This window comes from Scyliorhinus torazame, chromosome 17 (genome assembly GCF_047496885.1).
Source record: "Scyliorhinus torazame isolate Kashiwa2021f chromosome 17, sScyTor2.1, whole genome shotgun sequence".
NCBI lineage: Eukaryota > Metazoa > Chordata > Chondrichthyes > Carcharhiniformes > Scyliorhinidae > Scyliorhinus > Scyliorhinus torazame.
In genome coordinates this window covers 59,288,729-59,309,108 of record NC_092723.1, presented here as the reverse complement: position 1 = coordinate 59,309,108, position 20,380 = coordinate 59,288,729, and the positions used below count along the sequence as shown (strand labels likewise).

The 20,380-nt window shown below is 46.2% G+C and overlaps 1 protein-coding gene across 2 annotated transcripts in view; it reads left to right on the top strand.

Annotated features, from left to right (window-relative positions):
- Positions 1-20,380, top strand: part of LOC140393894 (signal peptide, CUB and EGF-like domain-containing protein 3) — a 520,338-nt gene that overhangs the window by 402,706 nt on the left and 97,252 nt on the right. The window lies entirely within an intron of this gene.

Below are 20,380 nucleotides of genomic sequence, written 5' to 3'. Positions count from 1 at the left end.
CTGGGGAAGACAAGGAGGCTTCTCATGATTAGTGGTAGTACACAGCAGCGACCGGATGGAGTGGAGAGCGTCCGGGAGGACCTCCTGCCACCGGGAAATTGGGAGATCCCTGGACCGTAGGGCCAGTAGGATGGTCTTCCAGACCGTGCCATTCTCCCTCTCTACTTGCCCGTTCCCCCGGGGGTTGTAGCTGGTCGTCCTGCTCGAGGCTATACCCTTGCTGAGCAGGAACTGGCGCAGCTCGTCACTCATGAAGGAGGACCCCCTGTCGCTATGGATATATGCGGGGCAACCGAACAGTGTGAATATGGTGTTAAGGGCTTTAATAACTGTGGCCGCTGTCATGTCGGGGCAGGGGATGGCGAAGGGGAAACGAGAGTACTCGTCCACCACGTTCAGGAAGTATGTGTTGCGATCGGTGGAGGGGAGGGGCCCTTTGAAATCCAGACTGAGGCGTTCAAAGGGACGGGAAGCCTTGATCAGGTGCGCTCTATCCGGCCTGAAAAAGTGCGGTTTGCACTCAGCGCAGATGTGGCAGTTCCTGGTGACAGTACAGACCTCCTCCATGGAGTAGGGGAGGTTGCGGGACTTTATAAAATGGTAGAACCGAGTGACCTCCGGGTGGCAGAGGTCCTCGTGGAGGGTTTGGAGACGGTTTATTTGTGCGTTGGCACATGTGCCGTGGGATAGGGCATCGGACGACTCGTACAGCTTTCCGGGACAGTACAAGATCTCGTAGTTGAAGGTGGAGAGCTCGATCCTCCACCTTAAGATTTTGTCGTTTTTAATCTTGCCCCGCTGTGCATTATCGAACATGAAAGCTACCGACCGTTGGTCAGTGAGGAGAGTGAATCTCCTGCCGGCCAGGTAATGCCTCCAATGTCGCACAGCTTCCACTATGGCTTGGGCTTCCTTTTCCACTGAGGAGTGGCGGATTTCTGAGGCGTGGTGGGTTCGGGAGAAAAAAGCCACGGGTCTGCCCGCTTGGTTAAGGGTGGCCGCCAGAGCTACGTCGGAGGCGTCGCTCTCGACTTGGAAGGGGAGGGACTCGTCGATGGCGCGCATCGTGGCCTTTGCGATATCCACTTTGATGCGGCTGAAGGCCTGGCGAGCCTCTGTCGACGGGGAAGGTAGTGGTCTGTATTAGGGGGCGCGCCTTGTCTGCGTACTGGGGGACCCACTGGGCGTAATATGAAAAGAACCCCAGGCAGCGTTTCAGGGCTTTGGAGCAGTGGGGGAGGGGAAATTCCATGAGGGGCCGCATGCGTTCGGGGTCGGGGCCTATTATCCCATTGCGCACTACATATCCCAAGATGGCTAGCCGGTTTGTGCTAAACACGCACTTGTCCTCGTTGTATGTGAGGTTCAAGGCTTTAGCGGTCTGGAGGAATTTTTGGAGGTTGGCGTCGTGGTCCTGCTGATCGTGGCCGCAGATGGTTACGTTGTCGAGATACGGGAACGTGGCCTGCAACACGTGTTGATCAACCATTCGGTCCATCTCCCGTTGGAAGACCGAGACCCCGTTTGTGACGCCAAATGGGACCCTTAGGAAGTGGTATAGTCGCCCGTCTGCCTCGAAGGCTGTGTACTTGCGGTCACTTGGGCGGATGGGGAGCTGATGGTAGGCGGACTTGAGGTCCACGGTGGAGAAGACCTTATATTGGGCAATCCGATTGACCATGTCGGATATGCGGGGGAGAGGGTACGCATCTAGCTGTGTGTACCTGTTGATGGTCTGGCTATAGTCTATGACCATCCTTTGCTTCTCCCCCATCTTTACTACTACCACCTGTGCTCTCCAGGGACTATTGCTGGCCTGGATTATGCTTTCCTTCAGCAACCGCTGGACTTCGGACCGAATGAAGGTCCGGTCCTGGGCGCTGTACCGTCTGCTCCTAGTGGCAACGGGTTTGCAATCCGGGGTGAGGTTTGCAAACAAGGATGGGGGTTCAACTTTGAGGGTTGCGAGGCCGCAGATAGTGAGTGGGGGTATTGGGCCGCCAAATTGGAATGTTAGGCTCTGCAGGTTGCACTGGAAGTCTAATCCCAGTAATGTGGGCGCGCAGAGTTGGGGAAGGACGTAGAGCCTGTAGTTTTTAAACTCCCTCCCTTGCACCGTTAGGGTCACTATGCAGAACCCTTTGATCGGTACGGAGTGGGATCCTGCAGCTAGGGAAATCTTCTGCGTACTGGGACGGATGGTCAAAAAACAGCGTCCTACCATGTCGGGGTGGATGAAGCTTTCTGTGCTCCCGGAGTCGATCAGGCATGGTGTCTCGTGTCCGTTGATCAGCACCGTTGTTGTCGTCGTCTGGAGCGTCCGGGGCCGTGCTTTGTCCAGCGTCACCGAGGCCAGACGTGGTCGCGGTGTCTCAGCGTCTTCTTCGAACCCCGTGGAGCCGTCGATGCTGGGGTCCATTGTTGTCGTCCGAGATGGCGGCGGGGGTGAACAAAATGGCCGTCCCCATGCATCGCACATGGCTGGGGGTCACAAGATGGCGGCGCCCATCCTCCCCTCGTGGTGGCCGTACGCGCGGGCGTTTTGCGGGGCCACATCTAGGGAAGCTGCAAGGGCCCGTGCCTCTGAGAGTCCTAGCGACTCTTTTTCTAACAGTCTTTGGCGGATTTGGGGAGAGTTCATACCTGCCACAAACGCATCGCGAACTAACATGTCCGTGTGTTCCGCCGTGTTTACCGGCGGGCAGCTGCAGGCCCGTCCCAAAATTAGCAGCGCGGCGTAGAATTCGTCTAGCGATTCTCCGGGACTTTGCCGTCTCGTTGCGAGTTGGTAGCGTGCGTAGATCTGGTTCACTGGGCGAACGTAGACGCTCTTTAGTGCTGCGAACGCCGTCTGGAAATCCTCTGCGTCTTCTATGAGAGGGAAAATTTCCGGGCTTACCCTCGAATGCAGGACCTGCAGTTTCTGGTCTTCTGTGATCCGGCCGGGGGCCGTTCGGAGGTAGCCTTCGAAACAAGTCTGCCAGTGTTTAAAAATTGCTGCTGAGTTCACTGCGTGGGGGCTGATCTTCAGGCATTCCCGGACGATCCTGAGCTCCATAGTCCTTTAAGCACACTTAATAAATTGTAGCGCACAATGACTTACGAGAGACGAATAGAGATGAAGTCGATGAGGCTTTATTAAGCGTGACTTGTTCCCCGCAGTTCAGCAACAGACTGGAGCTGCGGGGAGAACTCCTGGTTCTTATACTCCGCCTTCAGGGCGGAGCTAGAGATCAACAGCCAACCAGGACCCGGGATCTGTCAGCTAATGGCATCACGGCTTCACAGTCCCACATGACCCCTAATGCATACTACCACATCATGTCACTCAATTTCACAATCATTTGCAATCCAGTTAGCATAACACGTGCTATCAGAAACACCTGGGTATCTTTTGAAACTCTTATCACCCTTTTTAAAGCAAAATTCTGCAGCTTAATTTAGAGGAACATAGGTTTGCATTTCTTCAGTTTAATCAGAGTGCTGAAGTATTGTAGAATGTGCTAGCAGAGTGAAAATCTCTATTGTTCCTCTATTTTGTTGTGTATTGTGATGATCACTTTAAAATGAAAGACCTAAGTTCAGCAATTCAATTTCTAAACTTTTTTAAAATAACTGAAATTTATATTGACCTTGAGTTTGGCATACATGTGGAAAGTTTAGACTGCGGTTGCTACATGAGCTGAGTTTAATAAGGACACGGGGGTCCAAACCGAGTAAAAATAAGAACAACGTTTTATTCGCAAACGAGAATGTACACTTCCCAGTAGACCCCCACCGGGTTCCTCTTTGGTCGGTGCCTCTCTGGCCTACCTTATAATTGGGTTACCCTGCTCTTAGTGAGGGAGCTCGTACTCTGCAAGGAGCACGGGACAGACAAGCATTCCCACCAAATTGGTCCCGTGCGCGATATTGCCATGTTATTAAAATGCTGATACTCACTTCAAAATGGCTACCATGATCTCCAGATAGAGTCCTTGTGTAGAACAGAACAACCCATCTGTGTGGTGTTTTTTGTGTTGCTTATTTCAGGAAGGTTGGCGTAGTGTTCACAAAGACCACAAAATAGCTTTAACTTAAACAAAGCTGTGATCTTACTTACACTACTAAACTGGGATTCGACACTTAGTCCTTAAGAATACACAATTGATCAATAACATCTAACTACACTCATCTACTGCTAATCTCACCACTGGTATAAACTATAATCTCACCTTACTCACACTATCTGCTCTTATGACCTTCAGTAGGTATCTCCTGCATACACTCCTTCCCCAAGGTCTAGCATCACTGCCTTATATAGTTGTATCTGCAGCTCCCTCCAGTGGCTACTTTCAACACTACATTAACCTTTGCAATGCTGATAGTTATGATAATACCGCAATCTGTATGTTTGAATACATTCAATCTTTTATTTTTTTAAATTGTTTTTATTCAAGTTTTTCTTCAACAAAGTTTAACATAACCAATAACAAAAAGGAGAACATTTAATCCCCGCCTACCTCCCCCCCCCCCCCCCCCCCCCTCGGATTGCTGCTGCTGCTGACCATTCAACGTTCTGCCAGAAAGTCAAGGAACGGCTGCCACCGCCTGGAGAACCCCAGCAAGGACCCTCTCAAGGCAAACTTTATTCTCTCAAGACTGAGAAACCCAGCCATGTCACTAACCCAGGTCTCTACACTCGGGGGCTTCGAGTCCCTCCACATTAACAAGATCCGTCTCCGGGCTACCAGGGAGGCAAAGGCCAGGGCGTCAGCCTCCTTCGCTTCCTGCACTCCCGGACCTTCCGACACCCCAAATATCTCTATCTCCGGACTCGGCTTTACCCGAGCGTCCAAGACCTTGGACATAGCCTTTGCAAAGCCCTGCCCGAATTCTTTAACGCGGGGCATGCCCAGAACATATGGACATGGTTTTCTGGGCTCCCTGAGCATCTCGCACACCTGTCCTCCACCCCAAAGAACTTGCTCATTCTCACTGTCGTCATGTATGCGAATACAGTCAATCTTAACTGGACACATTGTAACAAGTGACATGGTAGAAAGTATATTTTAGAGGCTGTGGCAATGGTTTAATCCTGGCTAGACCCCAATAGACCAACACTTCACATATTGGAGTCAAAGTCTCTACCTTGCTTGTTGTTTATGCTTCTAACACTGCATTTAAAAAAAATAGTTGCCAGTAATATCTGATAATTCCAGTGTTTCAGAACTTGTGGCTTTAAGATTAAAATGCTTGTTTAGTTTGCCACTTCAAAAGGTGAGTTGAAATGCAGTTTGAGACTTGCAGGGGGAAGGTTCTCATCACTGGCAGCAGTGTTGTGTTTCTGCACTAGCTGTCAGATAAGAAGAGGGTTTCTGAAAATGCTACCATGTGGAATTTGAACAAAGATCAAAATACATATTAACCACAGCAATGCACATTAAAGCAACAGTAGCCTTTTGATGACTGACGAAATTACATCTGATATTCATAAAAAAAACCCTTGTCATGTACATCAGCTTAGCCACAACATTCCCAATTTATAATCCTTTAGGGACTAACGGTCATGTATTTTCTGAGAAATTCATTGTTCATTGTTTGCTTTAAAAGAAAAATAAGGTTGAATATTATAGAACTAAATTAAGGCTGCTCTTAAAGTGAACTAAGAAAACCAAATCCAGACATATTGTGTACATAAAAGACTAAAGAATTATTTCCAGCTCATTTCATTCCCTTAATAATATTAGTGCCATAATCCATGGCTCAAAATACATCGTGCAACATATAATTCAAGTGATTAGATTTTCATAATGGGTTGTTGAAGCATAAGAATGTTTTGCAACACAGACTACTTGAGCCAACAACTATCACATCCTGTGCCATGGAGAAGTAGTCTGAGTTTCTGTAACAGAGCCTGCATAGATAAGATGGGCTGAATGGCCTCCTTTCGCATTGCAACCTTCTATTCCAATTCCACTGTATTCTTCCCAAACCGGCCCCCTCTATTAGAAAGGCACAGAATATAAATGAATAAATGTGCTGCTCAATGCTGGAGATTAAATCATATAGACCATGATGGTCATGAGTTCCAAACCCTGTGCTGAGTTAGCCTGGTGGGGGGCATGCAGGGGGGACACTCTCACTCCTTCTTGCCAACAAGTAGCACTCACCTTGGCCCCTTCTAGTCACTCAATGCCTCCTGCTGTGCTTTGCATGCAGTACCTGTTATATTATTGCAATGCAATTTTCACATTTTTGCCTTCATGGTACATCCTAGGACTCCATCTTTGGTTTCCCGTTCCCTTCATCATTTGTACGCTATCCTTTGCTGATCATCTGGAAGCATGGGGTCAGTAAGATTCCACATGTATGTGAGTGATACTCAACTCGTCACCTCTTCTTTGACCCATCGACTCTCTAACGTTATTTCAATCCATCTTTACGCTCTGGATGGGTAAGCTACATGCTGACAAATCTGAAACTATTTTGTTCAGTTCCCTTAAAAGCTTACATACATGCAGCTTCAACTGAATTTACCCCACTATGCACTGACCCTGCCAACCACCCCCCTCCCTCACACACTGGACATCAACGTTCAGGAGGGGCAGTTCAGCCTAGGTTCCAGCTCTTAACCACTCCTACCTTGTGACCAGAGTCCACATCAGGCCGCAAATCACAAAGTGTTTCCAGGACACAACTGCCCTTCGCAGTGATTCATGAATTTTCCATTGTCTCCGAGAGAACTTCCAGACACATATTGGTGAGCAGATGAATGGTGATTACAATCGACAATTCAACACACTGCAGTCGTGGAAAGCCAAAGGCTTCAAGTTCACAAGATACATAGAGATTGCTGAGTTAAATTGAGCTCAATGGCCCAGTGAATTGGCTCGCACTCACCTGTTCTAATTTTTCTAACAGTACAGAAGCTGTACTGATTGTATCAAACAACTCTTATCAGTCTCATTGTTCTGTGTGCTTTTCCTAATGTAGAACGAAATGCAGCTTGCGATTCCTACTGACCCTTCGCCTGGTCCAGTATTAACTCGGTGAGATTGAACTAATACATGTGCTGAGGGCACATCATCTCAGTCCAGGTCACATGGGACTCCCACAACTGCAAAGATAGATATTGGGTAACAGGAGGCAACCTCCATTTAAAAAGTAGGCACTCGGACCACACTAGAAAGCAGCTAGCACACAATACCCGCAAAGATATCACAATAATCCAACCTACTAAATAACAGGAACATTCAACACACCAGCATTAAAGTTAGAATCTGTAATGACAGGTGGGGCAGCTCTCCCAGCAGAACTAGGCAATCTTCACTGATGGCAAGACAGTGACTGTGTGAAACACTGGTGATAGGCATGTAGTTTTTATTAAGCACAGCAAGGCTATTAAGGGCGGCACAGTTGCACAGTGGTTAGCACTGTTACTTCACAGCGCCAGGGACCCGGGTTCGATTCCCGGCTCAGGTCACTGTCTGTGTGGAGTCTGCATGTTCCCCCCATGTCTGCGTGGGTTTCCTCCGGGTGCTCCGGTTTCCTCCCACAAGTCCCGAAAGACGTGCTTGTTAGTTGAACTGGACATTCTGAATTCTCCCTCTGTGTGCCTGAACAGGCTCTGTAATGTGGCAACTAGGGAATTTTCACAGTAACTTCATTGCAGTGTTAATGTAAGCCTACTTGTGACACTAATAAAGATTATTATAACAAAACCAAGTCACGCAGTTGGAGTTAAGACATACATCAGCCAGAATCTAATTGAATGGTGGAACAGGCTTGAGGGGCTGAATGCCCTACTCTGATTCCTGCGTGAGGGCCTTTGGGGGTCCTGGATGGTTTGACTGGGAAATGAGCTAGGCAATGCCAATTATCGTGTTTTTGATCCCTGCAGTGAAATTCCGCACCTCTGCCTTCTACAGCCAGTCAGTCCGAGTGAAAATTGTTAAAACTCACCCAACTAAGACAAGCAACCTCAAAAATATTCTGACTGGAACAAACCAATTGAGTTACCCAATCACCTGTGAAAGTGCTCCCTGTCTGCATGTGGAATGGTTGAGTTGCAGAATGCTCCAAGGCTGGGTTCTGATTGTTTTTGCACACAGTAAGAGTGAAACTCTCTCGAGTTAAGTATGAGAAGTCAGATACTGGGCCATTTTGCCCAACACAACTCTTGCTCTTTAATTAAATGCTGTGGGGTGAATGGGTCAAATCCTGTACCGCCATTATGATAGTCTTCAGAAGACAGGGTCACCTTTGACCATGTGACAAGAGTGCCATAGAAAAATAATCGTGACAGAAATCCTTAGCTATATCTTACCATTGTTGGAAAGGGCCAGGGACACAAGAAAGTAATTAACTGATTCACATTGAAGGGAATCTTTAGAGTTCAGTACATTGGACACTGAAAAGAACAATTGGATAGGGTTAATAGACTGGGCATAATGTAATTTAAGAACATCTTTAATCCAGTTTCCCACAGGTGCTGACAGATTGAAGTAGCTATGACTAAAGGGGATATGTTTTAGGAATGCTGACTTAAACCTTTCAGTCTCCTGAACAGATCGAGATTTTTCCTTAAACAGTTCCATATTCCTGAAGAAATGAATTTATCCTGAGCATGTTAAAAGCTTATTACTGATTTTTTTATAGACAGCGTGTGATACAGTGGAAACACTTTCTTATGCCCAGTTAAAGGTTTTTCTTTGAGTTTCTACAGTTGCTACAGCAGGTACTGTGACCAGGACTTTAGATGTCAAAGACTATTTTTGTAACCATTAGAGACATCCTACAGTGGCATGGACTGCTTTACAAGTGTCAGGTGCAGCCATGTAATCATCAAACCTACAAAGGTCTTGTTATAATTCCATGGAATTACATGTCATATACCTGCAACTATTAAGAATAAATTGCAGTTTTAGTCAAGAAATTACAATGAGTTGCTGTAAAAAGGTATGACTAACTTCATAATTACAGTCTTAAATCACTTATAATAGTTACAAGAGGAGTACCCCAGGAGATTTAAAGCATAAATTTAAAGCAAAAGTATTTGTCCCCTTCCAAAATGTATTTTGATCAGAGAATGTGCTTCCGCATGATTAGTGATTGACTTCTCCCCCCGACAATTAGTCTCATCCTCATACAAATAATCTGAGAATTTACCCCCAAATTGATGATCAATCTACCTGGTAATGACTTTAATTTGCTTGCTACAAAGACTGCACTATGGCTTTGAGTTGGGAGTTGGAATTACAGGGACCACTTAATTTAACATGACATTCATTGTGACTTTGATCCTTCCTTATGCATAGGTGTCAGTTTTATTCTTCTGTTTACCGTTTAGTTTAAGCTATCCATGGAGGGAGCAGCGTGGTTTATTCCACGTTAGATGGGGCAGGATCGCCCTGCTTTATTGAGATGGGACATGGCCCTTTTAAGATGCTGTGAGGTATGAATAATGTAAACGTAAACAATTTGACTGAACCCCTGAGTGCAGAATTCACATGCCCACGATTGAAACTAGAGATTAGAAGTAAACTTTTTTCTACAACCATAGAACCATAAAATTAGAGAATCCCTACAGTGCACAATGAGGCCATTTGGCCCATAAAGTCTACACCGACCCCCTGAAAGAGCATCCTAACTAGGCCCAATCCCCCACCCTATCCCTGTAACCCCACCGAGGGGCAATTTAGCATAGCCAAACCACTTAACCTGCACATCTTTGGACTGTGGGAGGAAACCGGAGCACGCGGAGAAAACCCACACAGACACGGGAAGAATGTGCAAACTCTACGCAGACAGTCGGCCAAGGTCGAAATCGAACCTGGGTCTCTGGCGCTGTGAGACAGCAGTGCTAGCCACTGTGCCATCAATAATTTACATTTCTGTCTTTCTCCTCACATACAGAGAGGCATCTCATAATGCTTCACCGGGCATCAATGAGTGGCAATCAAGCAGGGGGAGAAAGGGGCAAGAGAAACTGTGGGGTGCGAGCATTATCAAACAAATGGGTTTTTGGGAGGCTTTCAAAATCAGTGAAACTGCTGTAATGTTTCATTTGCAAGTGTCAGTGGGTGGGCCATTGATGGGATGAATGGAGTTGGGAATGTGGAGGTGTGTGGAAGCCACAAAGTATGTCGAGGAATATTGTGCTGGTGGTGAATGTGTGAAATGAGGCCATCGAAGGATTTGAAGAGAATGAAGAGATTGGGGCAAGAAGTGAATGCAGGAGATGGGTGCAAGCCAAGTGAGGGCCATGGCATTTTGCTTGAGTTATTGGTGGTGGAGAACGAAAGCATGGAGGCCAGCGAGAAGAGCATTGGGATTATTGATTGCCAAGGTGATAACAACACAGGTTAGTCTTTTGACAGCTGCGGATGGGAGTACAAATGTAGCAGCAGAGACAGGTGATGTCCTGGGGTGGAAGAACATTTTCCTGATTACAATGGAAGAGAATAAACTGAGTTTGGACTCCAGTAGTATGCCAAGGCTGCACACTTCTGGCCTTAGCCTGAGGTGGTAGTTTGGGATGAGGGTGAAGGGAGTGGGTGGGGGTAGGGGGTGGGGCATGGGCTGTGCAGCATGGTGCAGTGGCTGGATGTATGTAGGCCTTTAAGGGAACTGAAGAAAATGGTTTCAGATTGTCAGCATTTAGCTTAATGTTGGATAGAAATAGCATTAGAGTTGATGGATCAAAGAAGAGGTGACGAGTTGTGTATTATTCGCATACATGTAGAATCTTACTGACCCCATGCTTTCAGACGATCAGCAAAGAGTCGGGTACAAATGATGAAGGGAAGGGAAAACCAAAGATTGAGTCCTGGGATGCACCAGAGGTAACCGTGCAGGCAAAAATACAAAACTCACATTGTAATAATATAACAGGTACTGCATGCAATCCCACAGCCAAAGCACAGCAGGAGGCACTGAGTGACCAGAAGGGGCCAAGGAGAGTGCTAAAAGAAAAATGGCTTTTATGAGAGCTAATTGTTGGCCAGGAATGGGAGTGCTTCCCCTGCCTGACCCACCAGGTCCAAACTTGCATAGATGCCTGTACCCAATTAATGAATAAAAATAACACCTTGAGCCTCCAGCAAGTGCAATGAATTTCGCCATTTCTATCCCTTTATTTTTTTATCCTAGATTTGAAGTGATTTGCAAAAAAATCAAATGTGATGTCAGGAAAATCTATTTCGCTCAATGAGTGGTTCGGGTCTGGAATGCACTGCCTCAAAGTGACGTGGAGGCAGGTTCAGTAAAGGCATTCAAGAGGGCATTCAATGATAATTTGGATAGAAACAATGTGCAGGTGTACAGGGAAAAGGCAGGGGGTGGCACCTAGTCATGGAGAACAGGTGCAGATAGGATAGGCCAAATGGCCTCCTTCAACGCCATATAACTCGGCGATTCTGTGATTTACAGCCTATTCACAGCCCACTTTCCCACATGAATTTGTATCAACAAACTTCGATATATTGCGCTCGGTCCCCTGATCTAAGTCACTGATAGAGATTGTAAATAGCTGAGGCCCTGATTTGTGAACCAATTCCTCACCCCATGCAAATATATTACCTTCAATCCCATAAGCCTTGGTTGTGTAAAACAACCCCTTGTGTAACGTCTTTTTGAATGCCTTCTGAAAATCCAAATATATTACAATTGGTTCTGCCTTAGCCAGCTTGCTAGTTACATCCTCAAAAACCTCTTGCAGATTTGTCAAACTTGATTTACTTTTTTTAAAACCACACGGTCTCTGCATGATTATAGTGATTTTCGAAGTGCCCTGTTATTACCTCTTAACAATAGATTCTAATATTTTCTTCACGATAGTTGTCAGGCTAACTGGCCTTTAGATTCCTGTTTTCTTTCTTCCTCCTTTTCTTAAACAAGAGGGTTACATTTGCTACCTTCCATTTCATGGGGACTATTCTAAAATCCAGGGCATTCTTTAAAATCAAAACCAATATATCCACTCTCTTTACAGCTACCTCTCTTAAAACCCAAGTCTGATAAGGAGAGCCAAGAGATTTATCAGCTCATAGTTAAATTTCCAGTACTTTTTATTTCCCAAATATTTTCCCAATATTTTTCCATCCTCCCTTTGTTGTCACCCACATTGGTAGCAAGCACCTTGTTGGATAATGGCAAAAGCTGAATCACCTCCACCACGGCATCTATGATCTCCTTACCTGCCGAAGTCTTAATGACACTCCCCCATTCCTGACCACTAACCAAATCAAAACTATTTCTTAATCTGGCATGATCTAACAGCCCCATTAGCTGTGGGCGCAAACCCCGTAATAGCTGCTAAATCATGCGAGCACCCAAAAATGGTATTTGCGCTAGTGAGATCTCAGTTTGAGATCTTTCCTGCCCCCCGCTAGTGACGAAATCAGATTCACGCCCATTAAGGACAGATTTCCATAGATTTTAATCTAATTAATGGGCTCAACGCCATGGTGTCCGCACATGGCTATCCTCCACGGAGGCATGACGTCACACTGGCGCAAATCACTACCGGGGATTGAGGAACAAGGCTGGGCTTTGCCAAGAGGGCAGTGCTGAGGGGGCACATGAAGGGGGCAGTGCCAAGGGGCCTCTTGCAAGGGCTAACCCTCTTTCATTGGGGTGGTTCCCTTTATGAATGGCAGGAGGGGGGGGGTGGAGAAAGGAGAGCCCCGATGCTTGTGAGGGGACAGGGGGAGTAGAGGGGGGACAGTGGGCCCTGATACTTCCATGGTGGGGGCTTGCCCCGATGCTTGAGGGAGTGACGGTCCTCTGTGTCGATTAAACGCAGATTGATGTGCCCTTTAAAGATGACGGCCCGATCTCTGTGGAGCTGACTTTGGCGACTCTATCAGACCCCGTACTGTCAGAGTAACAGCCTAAACCATGTCCACAGAGTGTCTGTGCACTAAGTGCCAGAAAATCTCTCCGAAAACGGGGCTGTGTTTCTGGAGAGAAACTCATGGTTTTCAGACAGAGCCTGACATTCTGACAAATTTTGGTAGTCACTGCTTCCTGTGTCAAAATGTCCAGCTAACTCTCCCATTGAAGCTGATAGAACATGGCAGGTCAACACCTTACTAGTCGGGGACTGTCTGGCTTGAGGTGTATAGTGGCTGCTTAGTGGGACATGATGGTCCCTCACACCATCCGAAACAGCCTGTAGCATCCAATCTCTATGTCAATCGAGTTGGGGTTATCACTGGTAACTGTCGGTAACAACTGCATGTTGTGATTATACTCTGCAGCAAATGGAACTCTTCAACAAGAGAGAAAGCATGACCCCCATCATCACCAACCTGCCTGCCACAGATACATCTGCCCATGACAGTATCGGTAGGAGTGACCAACGCACAGTCCTTGTGGAGACAAAGTCCCATCTCCACATTGAGGGTACCGTCCATCGTGTTGTATGGCGCTACCATCTTGCTAAATGGGATAAATTCAGAACATATTTAGCAACTTAAGACTGGGTATCAATGAGACACTGTGGGCCATCAGTAGCAGCAGAATTGTACTCAGTCACAATCTGTAACCTCGTGGCCTGGCATATCTCCACTCTAGCATTCCCACCAAGCCAGGGATCAATCCTGGTTCAATGAAGAGTGTAGGAGGGCATGCCAGGAGCAACACCAGGCATAACTAAAAATGAGATATCAGAAGCTACACCACAGGACTATTTGCATCCAAACAACATAAGCATCAAACATATACAGAGCTAAGCAATCCCACAACCAACAGATCACACTTAAGGTCTGCAGTCCTGCCACATCTGTCGTGAATGGTGGTGGACAATTAAACAACTCACTGGAGGAGGCTCCACAAATATCCTCATCCTCAATAATGGAAAAGTCCAGCACATCAGTGCAAAAGACGAGGCTGAAGCATTTGCTGAAATCTTCAGCCAGAAGTGCCGGGCGGATGATCCATCTCGGCCTTCTCCGTAGGTCCCCAGCATCACAGATGCCAGTCTTCAGGCAATTTGACTGAAGACACTGGATACTGCAACGGCCATGGGCCTTGACAATATTCTGGCGATAGTACTGAAGACTTTGCTCCAGAACTTGCCGTTACCCTAGCCAAGCTGTTCCAGTACAGCCACAACACTGCCATCTACCCAGAAATGTGAAAGTTGTCCAGTTATGTCCTGTACACAAGAAGCAGTGCAACTCCCACCCAGCCAGTTATTGCCCCATCAATCTACTCTTGATCATTAGTAAGTGATGGAAAGGATCATCAACAGTGATATCAAGCGGCACTTGTTTAGCAATAACCTGCTTACTGATGCTCAATTTGGATTCCACCAGGGCCTGACCTCATTACAGCCTTGGTTCAAACATTGACAAAAGAGCTGAACTCCAGATATGGGGGGAAGTGACTGCCCTTCACATCAAGGCAGCATTTGACCGAATGTGGCATCAAGGAGCCCGAGCAAAACTGGAGCCAATGGCAATTAGGGGGGAAACTCTCCGCTGTTTGGAGTCAAACCTAGCAAAAAGTAAGATGGGTGTGGTTGTTGGAAGTCAGTTATCTCAGCTCTAGGTCATCACTGCAGGAGTTCCTCAGGATAGTGTCCTAGGCCCAACCATCTTCAGCTGCATCATCAGTGACCTTCCCTCCATCATAAGCTCAGAAGTGGGGATGTTTGCTGATTATTTCACAATGTTCAACATCGTCCACGATCCTTCAGATATTGAAGCACTCCATGTCCAAATGCAGCAAGACCTGGACAGTATCCAGGCTTGGGCTGACAAGTGGCATGTCATATTCACGCCACTCAAGTGCCAGACAATAAGCATCCCCAAGAAGAGAGAATCTAACCATTGCACCATGACATTTGAGGCATTACCATCGCTGAATCCCCCACAATCAACATCCTGGGGGTTACCATTGACCTGAAACTGAACTGGACTAGCCACATTGATACTGTGGCTACAAAAGCAGGTCAGAGGCTAGGAATCTAACAGTGAGTAACTCAACTCCTGACTCCCCAAAGCATGTCCTCGTGGAGTGTAATGGAATACCCTCCACTTCCCTGGATGAGTGCAGCTCCATCATCACTGATGTAGCTTGACACCATCCCCAGGACAAAGTAGCCCACTTGATTGGCACCCCATCCACAAACATTCAAATCCTCCGCCATCGAAACACAGCAGCAGCAGTGTGTACCATCTACAAGATGCACTGCAGGAACTCACCAAGGTTCTTTAGACTGCACTTTCTAAAGCCATAACCATTAACATCTAGAAGGACAAGGGCAGCAGACACATGGGAACACCACCACCTGGAAGTTCCCCTCCAAGTCATTCACCATCCAGACTTGGAAATATATCGCCTTTCCTTCACTATCAGTCAGTCATAGTCCTGGAACTCCTCCCCTGTCCCCCGCCCCAAGCACTCTGTGTGTACCTACACCATATGCACTACCACAGTTCAAGAAAACAGCTCACCACCACCTTCTCAAGGGCATTTAGGGATGGGCAATAAATGCTGGCCTCACCAGCATAGCCCACATCCAATTAAATTAATTAAAAAAAAGATATCCACAAGGCAGTGGAAGTATTCAGCCATTGCCGGGAGTTTGGTTCATTAGTGTCAGAGCGTGTCCACTGCATGCTTGGGGCCAAACCTCCTCCAAGTTCCCCTGAAGCATTAGCTTGGCCCCATTAGGTTTGTGAAATACCAGTGGTTCCATTGCTGGAAGGTGACCATTGCGGCCAGGTTTCACTGGGCGGTCTCCCTACACCGCAGCGGCCGTCGACTCAGACAAAATTCCTGCCGAGGCAGAACATGACTTCCCAACCACGATCCTTTCCGCTGTTGACATATATATGACTTGGCAGTGGGAAGATGTTGGGCTTACCTCATGCCTCCCAGCGTATCCCCGGGCCTGAAAATGCAGCCCAATGGCCACCTATCTCATAGACATTCGGTACCACTGTATTTACAAAATATTTGAAACTTGATACATCAGGTGACTTCCCAGAGATTTTTGACATGGGAGGGAACAGTGCATAACCTCAAACTGCCTCATTGAAACACCCCAGTGTTGTGGATGCCCATTATTTACCTGTCGATGATTAATCCATTGCTGGTATACTACTTGTTCTGAACAGATACCAGGGTTGAATAGTGCCAGATATTATAGTGTAATAGTTTAAACAGAAGAATTTCATGTTCACAGAGACTCAATAGGAAAAGATTGGGTACTCTTGAGGAACTCCATTTTAGCACAGTGGCTAGCACTGTTGCTTCACAGCTCCAGGGTCCCAGGTTCGATTCCCGGCTTGGGTCATTGTCTGTGTGAAGTCAGCACATTTTCCCTGTGGCTGCGTGTGTTTCCTCCAGGTGCTCCGGTTTCTTCCCACAAGTCCCGAAAGACGTGCTGTTAGGTAATTTGGACATTCTGAATTCTACCCCTGTGTACCCAAACAGGCACCGGAATGTGGCGACTGGGGGCTTTTCACAATAACTTCATTGCAATGTTAATGTAAGCCTGCTTGCGATAGTAAATGATTATTATCATTCTACCCTTTGATCTGTAGAACCTGTCACAAGTTTAAATCAATCCAAATTGAATAACAGGGGCAGACTCACAGAGCCTGTCATCTCCATTTACAATGCAGATGCTTACCTTTGAGCAGAGCTAAGGACCTTGTCAATTAAGTGGGTGGACCTTGGGTCAATTTTAACTTACCCTGCGTCAAGTATCTTTTTGTTTACTGCAACTGTGTGATGTACAACCACAGTAAAAGTAGTCGCTTGGCATTGGTTGAATGTGGTTATGTAAATAAAGCAGATATGAGCTTTTAGGAGCTGTTAGTTGATCTCTGTAACGTTCATACACTGTTACTAATACTACCAGAATCAGAGGGGAACTCATGAAAACCTCTATTAATTGAATGAAATATTAGAAAAGCTTTACATCTAGGTATTTGAAAGCATTTGTTTCCTCAGTTTCAATCTGGTAACACAGTTAAAGAGCCCAGTTTACCAACCACCAGACATGCGTACGGCAGCAAAGATGGTCATGGACCATATCAATTCCTTTTTGAACGAGATTCTTGTTATGACCCCCTGGGCTTGTATGCGGTTAATTCCAGCCCCACTTGACCCAGAGTCATGACACAATTGAAATTAGTAAATAATTCTCTGAAAAACACCCAAAGTCCTTGGCCCTTAGCTGCCCAATAACTACAGTCAACAGGTTTGTAAATTTAAACACAATTTTATTAATAACAGTAACTATAATTATATATGCAGCAAATACAGAAGGTTAACTATTATCTAATTCCAACCCTCCCCCACACTTCAACTCGCCCCACCCTCTGCACACATAAGACAGACAAACACAGAGGGGAGAAGAGGGGTGTAAAAATAATAATGAAAGTAAAAGACGAGTCTTTTTTCAGATGGTTGTTTCTAGAACCTTTCTTAATCTAGGCTTTAAGTTTGAGGCTTTCTGTTTCCTGCCTGTAATGGTTTTCACTGTACATTCATTCAGGTCTCTGCAGTTTCAGAAATACAGCAGCTTTCCTGGAGAGGGAGAGAGTAGAGAGCAGGTTGTTTCCTCTGAGCATCCAGGACTCCAACTCCAGGGCTTTGATAAAGAGTCATCGGACTCGAAATGTTAGCTCTTTTCTCTCCCTACAGATGCTGCCGGACCTGCTGAGATTTTCCAGCTCTCTTTCGTTTTTTTCTCCACCTGTTCTTCCCCATGCTCTATAAAACTGTCCTATTCAGGCAGGATCTAATCACCGCCTGTTACCGGGCAGAAGACGACCTATCAGCCAATTCATTGGTCATCAGTTAACCAATCGAACCGAGTCCCACCGATCTCTCGGGTACCAAAAACTCTGAGTTCTTCTGTTCAAAAGTTAGCACAGTGTTCTCTTCCCCGGCTCGACTTAAAGGGATATGTCCATTAAGCATCCATGGATCAAAATGACAACAGCAAAAATAAGGAAATGAAAAATAAAGGAATCAGCAGGAAGGACCCTTGCATTCTATCTCTTCTTTAAACATTAAGGACCTGATTGTTGCAGCGACGGAAGAGGCTGTAGTCTGGAAGTCCCGCCCCCAAACATGGCATATACTATTTTCACAGGTGGAAATGGGAACAGGTTGGGATTTACGATGTGCATTTCCTGAAAGTAGCTGCTTATAAAAGCTCAGGAGATTCAAGAAGGTAAATTAAACAACATTTATTTAGTGAATGTAAAGTAAAGACCACAACACAAGCTTTACAACTCAAAAAAGTAGAGGAGTCTAGAACTAGAGGGCATAGGTTTAAGGTGAGAGGGGAGAGATACAAAAAGAGACCAGAGGGGAAATTTTTTCATACAGAGGTTGGTGAGCATCTGGAGCGGGCTGCCAGAGGCAGTGGTAGAGGCAGGTACGATTTTGTCTTTTAAAAAGCAGTTAGACAGGTACATGGGCTGGGTGGGTATAGAAGGATGTGGGCCAAATTCAGGCAAGTGGGACTAGCTTAGTGATAGAAACTGGAGGGCATGGACAAGCTATGCCAAAGGGCCTGTTTCCATGCTGTAAACATCTATGACTCCTAAGTCCCAATCAGAACGACTGGAAGTGTCGATCCCAGTCCGGGCCGGCTTTTAGAGGGCGAGTTTACGAGCCCCAGCTGCCCGTGTCTAATGAGTCCCATGGGGAAATTGATCAACGTATCCCCATGGGTCTTGTAAGGGATATTACACTATCCATATCATGTCTGATTGTTATTAGGCAAGAATAGAAAACATGAAGTTTGCAGATTAGCCCTGGCTAGAGAAGGCCTAAACTTTGTGGAGTCCTTTGGAGAGGTGGGGGACCCTTTTGAAGAGAGTCCCAACCCTTGGGAGAGGTCAGATACCCTTTGGGAGAGGTCAGCTGCCCTTTGGGTGAGGTAACGTGCCTTTGGGAGAGGTAAAGTGCCTTTTGGGATTGTTAAAAATGGACATGAATGTGTGTAAAACATGCATTGTCTCATTGCAACTGTCAAAAGAGTCAAAATAAACAGTCAAAAGGAACTATAAAAGTGTCAAAGGGAACTGTCAAAAGTGATTCTCAAGCTGGAAAGCTACTGAAAATGATTGCCCTTAAATCTTTGAACGAGACTTTGCGGTGTGTTTTTTTTTTAATTGTTTGCTATTTCGCTCTCCCTGTTGATATAAACCTGAGAGTCATCCTTACTGGATTTGTGCTGCATGACTGATTTCAAAACCTTCCATTATCACAGTGGGATACCTGCCATTTCACAGTTTGATTGACAGTTATAAGTGATTATAGACTCTTTGAAGTGGGCCTCTGAATTTCAGTGCCTGTATTTATAAGGGATTAAACACAAATGATATGTTAATTTCACATGGGATTATGTGGTTGGAGGAATGCAAATCGAGTGAATGGGTTTCTATGATCGGGTGATTTTTAATATAAAGTCTGCAATAGTCATGTAGAAGTTTATTTGTTTAATCTCAGCATGGGTCGTTATGTCTGCCCATGGTGGATACTGGATGAATTGACACGGAAGGGGTAAGGACAAAAGGTGGTGGGTGTGGGTGCATAAATTGGCATGAGTTGACACTAAATTGGCATAGGGATCGTAAAGGGTGATGGGGTGTCGAGGGAGCATAGGTTGACATGGGGAGTATGAAAGGCCCTGGGATGATGATTAGGTTGGCATGGAGTGACTGGGGGGCTATGGGGTGGGTCAAGGGCATGAGGTGGCATGAGGACTGGGTGAGGAATGGAGGGCTTTTTTAATTGCTTTTTTCTGTTTTGGAAGTGCCAGGGCACTGAGGCAGGCCACCTCTAGACCAGGCAGCCTCCGCACTCATACCGCCGTCACCTGCCCCACCGGACCGAAGATCTGACCTCCAGAAGAATTTTCTCCCGGGTCAGGTTTGGAGAGCTGCCAATTTGAAACCAAAGTTCAGGCCTATGTTTTCCCTCCTGCTTACACTTGACTGGGTGAGCAGCCTGAACTCGAGCCTTTGCTGGTGTTGTGGTGTTGGTCATCACTAGTGCGTTTTGCCAGAGCAAAGACGATCCGTTTGTCATCATGGGCCCACTACCAGAAACATACCTGCTACCGGCGTCAATCAACAGAGACTACAAGGGTCTAAGACCTGTCCGTGGAAATAATTTAAATAGTAGAAACCAAAGTACTTACTTTTATTGATTCTCTGGATGTGAATGTTACTGGAAAGCCCAGGAGTCATGTCCGTATCCCATTGTCCATGTCTAGCTGGTGGTGAGCCACGTACTTGAACAACTGCATTCTGAGCAGTGAAGGTACTGTGAGGTAGGGCGTATCAAGAACAGCAGCAATCTATGTATTGGGATTAAATAGGTCAGAATAGACCCAATCACCTAATAACCTTGACAT